The sequence below is a fragment of the Corvus brachyrhynchos genome, unplaced genomic scaffold, assembly GCF_000691975.1.
Source record: "Corvus brachyrhynchos isolate BGI_N302 unplaced genomic scaffold, ASM69197v1 scaffold136, whole genome shotgun sequence".
Lineage (NCBI taxonomy): Eukaryota > Metazoa > Chordata > Aves > Passeriformes > Corvidae > Corvus > Corvus brachyrhynchos.
In genome coordinates this window covers 973956-979358 of record NW_008239080.1, presented here as the reverse complement: position 1 = coordinate 979358, position 5403 = coordinate 973956, and the positions used below count along the sequence as shown (strand labels likewise).

Genomic DNA, 5403 nt, shown 5'->3' with positions numbered 1-5403 from the left:
GGAAAGCCCAGAAATTGTTGGTTGGTGACAATACTCAGTGTTCTTCTTGTAAACTGAATAATGAAACGAGGTCAGCTGGACGCTCCCATAGCTAAAAATATACTCAGGGTCTCAAAGCAGGGTGAGGATGGCTTGGAGCCAATTTCCACGGTGCCATAACTGGGCAGATCTCAATACCTCAACTGTTCAGGTACACCTGTACAAACTGTGGCTGCTCTACAAGCACACACTTAAAACCACTAGAAGTTCTGTATGCCCTCTTGTCACCCACGGGAGGACACCATCACAACAGAAGCACAAGCAGGAGCTCTCAGCAGCCTCTAAAATAACCCTGCATTAGGTCTGTAACATCCTTTCTGCTCCCCCAGCAATACAAGTGGGCAGTGCAATCCAAATCACAGGGAAAGGCTGGAACACAATGAGGCAAACCAGCCTGTAATGACATGATTTTAGAAAGCATGCTTTATTGCAATGAGACTGATCAACAACATGGGGTTCTGCCTTTACAGAGGAAGTGTGATCTTTTTCACAATGGAGAAAGCAGAGAGTCTGTCCAAAACCAGGATTAGAGCCCAGCTCTCTGCAGTATTATTTTAACAGTTTAATCACAGCACCAAGCAAACAAAAATCCCCTATTAACTTAAGCAGGAACAAAACTGCATCTTCTTGCAGAGTCAGCACTGCAAGCATAAGGCTTATGCAACACAGCCTCACTCTTCTCTCCTTTTTGAAGAATTAAACAAGGTGTAATTTAGCTATCATACTACACTATTTAAAATAAGCAAGTCCTCAGCTTTGCAGTTATAGATTGCACGGTGAGTCAAAGTTTGCTTATTCTATAAAGTGTTTGCTAGAAAAGCATATTTCCATTTAATTCATGCTAACATCTTTAAAACCAAAGGTCAAAAACAAGGAAACAAAAGCTTAACTGTAGCTAAGTAGGTCTTGGATGGAGTCCAGAGCTGACAAGAACCAAAATCTTCACAACAGAAACTTCAGCTTTTGCTTTCTGTTTAATTAAACATGATTTTTATGAGAATCAGTTTACATAAAAAGATTTTTTAGAAACAGAATCTAATTTTGAATAAAACCTGAATCAAACAAAGTGTCTGATCAGATTTTAAGTTAATGTATTTTTAAGCTGTAAAACATTTGTTTGCATATGAATGAATATTTGTACTGCAGATGTTCCACACCTGTTTGCATTTTGCAGAAGGACAGTTGCTTTTACATGTTTTTATCTAAATCACAGCACAGGGAAAACTCAGATCTAGAACTCCATCTCTCATTTCAGGGCAATTATGACTGAAGTCCACATAATGTGGTTTTCTTCTTCTTCAATCAAAGCAAACTCTTTTTTTCTTTTTCAATTTCAGTATAGGTCCTCAAAGTAGAATAGCCTGTAATAGACTTTTAAATTCTCCTGTACTGAATTAGAATCAGTGACAGTGAGATTTACTGCATAAACCAGAACTTGACTTTTGTATAAGCATTAAGGGAAGTTGCTGCTTTCTTTCACTGCATCATCGAGGAAGTGTTTACACTTAAAATCAACATTATATTACTTTTCACCCTTTGGATGACAAGTCAATGACCTCCTGTCCCCTGTCACCTCTCATTTCCCTCACCAGCAGCTCTTTGAAACTTTTAATACAGTATTTTTCTAGTATTTCCCTTGTAAACCTCAAGTTCAGGTTGCAATCTCGGTACAAGCAACAGCTCTGCCTGAATACTCCCACATATTCTTTCTTCCTTCCCACAGTCGCTCCCTATATTACCAAATGTAATGGATGTTTTACAATTACCTTGAAGGACTACATAATCTAAAGTGTAGCTTAAAAAACTCAAAACAAACCAAAACCAAAGTTTAGAAATAAGGAAACATGATAACAAGAACAGTCCTCTTCCTCATAACAAAAAATAATAGAGAAACAATCAATGTAGTATGTTGAGCTTAACACACAAGAATAATATTGTCCAAGGTGGTGCCAAGCATCACTTGGAACAAGTCATTTTTGCATCTTGAAAATTATTCAAGAATAATTTTCTTGAACCACCCTTCAAGAAAAAAGGCCATGCCCACAATTAGCAATTTCCCAGAGATGACTTGCAGTGGTAGCTATCCAGATTACTTCTCCATGGACCCAATCCAAAGCTCTTTACTGGCAACAGACTTTTGAAACAGCCCTGTTACATTTTTTTTCCACAATGGAAAAACTCTAATTGATAGACTGGAAAGAATCTTCAACTCTTTGAAGTCTGAGATTAACAAGAGAAAAGGACATAATGTTTGCCTTTGGCTTGGCCAGCAATACCTGGGGGGGAAAAACCTCTGTGATCTAGAAATGATGCAATTCATACAATGCCCAGTATGGTGCAAGTATATCAGAGGATACCTTTACAATTAAAGGTCTGGAGATAGCAAAATTACCAGTTTCTCCCTTTTAGCTACACAATTTAGTTAGACTTTACCAACAAATCTTTTAAAGAGAACCATAAATAGTGCTCAAAAATTGAAATATTTAAATTGAAACAATTTTCTCTGAAATTATTTTAGCACTATGCTTGCAATTGTGTTCAGACAGCACCAACGGAATAATTTAATACAAAATAAAATATTCAAAATCCTGTAATTTCACTATTTTATTGGTTTGGGACTACATAATCTATTTAAAATAAACTCTGCTTTTCTTCTTCAGGAAAGAAGGAACTAGGACTTTCAGTAGCATTTCAGGCCACAGCACAGTGGTGGAGTAAGCAGCTGATCCACATAAAAGCTGTTTTGCTTATTTAGTTTTCATTGGGGTCAACCCACTGAATTAGCTTGCAATTTAAACAAATCACATCAGTACAAAGTCAGGAAAGTGCGGGCCAGGAATGACAAAGTTGGGACTATTGGAGTCTTGTATTGATGAAACTGAAGATGGAATTTCACTATTAAATGCACAGCTAAGTAATATTAAATATAGAGAAGTTTTTTCAATTGACACAAAATAATGACTCCAAACCCAAAGCATGTCTAAATAAAAATAATATACTAACCCACATCTCAGAAATTCAGGAAGTTATCTCCTTCAGGAGGTTGTCTTTCCTGGACAGCATAGTCTACAAGCAGCATTGTCATGCAGTGGAGGAAGTAACTGTGCTCCACCATCTCTCTGCCAAGGGAACCATGTGTATTAGGAAATGCTACCCCCTATCGTCTGACTAGTCTGAACAGCTCATGTCTCCTTAAAAATGATCATTCTCGGGAGTTAACTCTGCTTTTCTTGGAAACTACTATACAAAATATGAGCCTTCTTTTTACTCATCAACTTAGTCCTTCGCTACAGCCCTGTGACCCTGGCCTTCACTTTACTGCTTCTTCCCATAGGAAGGCAAGCCAGAGCCTGAAAAACAATTATTACTCCAAATAACTGACTTTTTTTAAGTTCTGCTTAAAAGTTTGAATTCTTTTTTGTCCATTTTGTGTAAGTATTACTTCAAATCCTTACACACTGTTTTACCATTCTCCTGCTATCTTTCCACTCCCATCCTTTTCCAAACCCTGAAAACGAAACTCTTATAGAAAAGCCCTTATTTCAAAGATTTTATATTTAAATGCCTTTTCTAAAAAGCTGAAGCAGCAGGATCTGAAGACACAAGAATGCTATTGCAAAAGAAACTAGACGGCGATCTTTGAAGTCAACTATACTATGAAAAATTTCTTAAAGAGCACAAAAGGTGTGTCCCTTCCCCATAAACAAGGAAAAAGAGAAAAGAGGGGAAAAATATTCTTTCTGCCAGAGTCCCTGCTTAAGAAGAGCTGCAAAACTCACTTTAAGGGTATTTAGACCACGCCAGCAGGATATTAGATTTAAAAGGAAAACTGTTTTTTAGCTTATTCTACATTTAAACTGAGAAGTTCTATTTGGCTAACAGCATATAGAATGAAAGAAACACAAGGAGGAAGAGAAAGATTGCCAGGACAAAGCGCAAAGTATAATACAGTCTGGGAAGCAAGTGGTAGGGAACACCGAGTGGAAAATATAAGGTGTAAGATCTTTGTATCCTTAATTAAGTTAATTTAGAGTTGGAGTTAATGTTGACACCTCTTATTTTCTTTGAAAAGAAACTGGAATTTGAATTCCTCTAGAACCTTTTTGCCTTGTTTCTAGCTCTTTTGGACAGAAAATGAGAATTGAGTAGATCTTAGAAAACAAGTACCAACCATTTATGGGTGATTTTGATTAAATACAATACTGGTGTGTCAACTTGAGGATGTCCACACTGCAACTTTAAGTATCACCACCTCTAAACAAAGAGTGTGACAGGTCCTTTTTAATAGCCGCTTAAAGATGAAAGTATTGCAATGCGTTATTGCTACTATTTAAGTTTCCTTCAAGCCAGCAGTGCAGCTAAAGCATATCATAAGGCCCTTCTGACCTTGGTCTGTACACAAGACATTGATTATGTGATATAGTAACATCATCTGTTTACTGACACCATAATGTAAAGTATGAAATACAGATTGTCAGAAATACAATCAACACAGTATTTCATCCGTGCCCTCCAGATGATTTCCAAGGCAGGGAGAGTAAACAGCCTTCTCCCAGCTTCGTTAGTTTCCACAGCTGAGAGTGTAGGATGTTTACAGTACCTGTCACTCAGAGCTCCCAAGAACAGACCAAATGTCAGCAGACCTACTACTGACTTCGTCACTGACTGCTGGAAACACGCAGATGTCAAGTAATGGGAGGAAGAATCCATATCCACGACCGTATGAATCCAAATCAGTGTTAAGTCCTTTGTGAACAAGTTGGGCAGTCTAAGAAAGAAGTTCAAAACAAGGCTGAGCTTCAGCATCTCCAGAGGACAGCCAGTGTTACTGCCACCATGGTACTGCAAGGCTTACTGCCAGTTCGCTCCAAAGTACTCTTGCATGTCCTGAAGTTGTGCCTGCAGAAAACAGAGAATTCACCATTTTAATGAGCGCACATAGCAGAAAAACAGTCTGCGTTCTACAAGTAAGAGCTGTCATGTAATTTCCAAAGGACTTGAAGCTTTTAACATGATTTGAAAGTGATATTTAGAGTGCTGGCTCACAGAATGCCTACACTATCTAGCTTATTTTTAATTAACAGAGGAATGATGGTTCAGGGACACCTTTGAATACTGTGAGGAAAATAATACTTTTAAAGATATAGCTTGGTAAATTGAAGAGTTTGGTTAAATAACAACATGTGGCTGCTAACATTAGTCTAGGTACATTTGAGATTGTACTTTCCTCTCAGAAACATTTTAAGTATTCAGTTTCCTTGAAGGCATCACCTCTACGAGGAAAAAGAAACCCACAAAAAATAAAATTAAAAAAAAAAAAAAAAAAAGATAATCAAAGCAAAAAAAAAAAATTCTAATGTAGAA

General features: G+C 37.3%; 1 long non-coding RNA gene across 1 annotated transcript in view; it reads right to left on the bottom strand.

The window, feature by feature from the left end:
• Window positions 1-444: 444 nt before the first annotated feature.
• Window positions 445-5403, bottom strand: part of LOC108447924 — a 34246-nt gene continuing 29287 nt past the window's right edge. Inside the window, exon 2 of the long non-coding RNA XR_001863622.1 lies at window positions 445-4938. This is a non-coding gene — a long non-coding RNA (uncharacterized LOC108447924). The remainder of the gene's footprint in view (window positions 4939-5403) is intronic.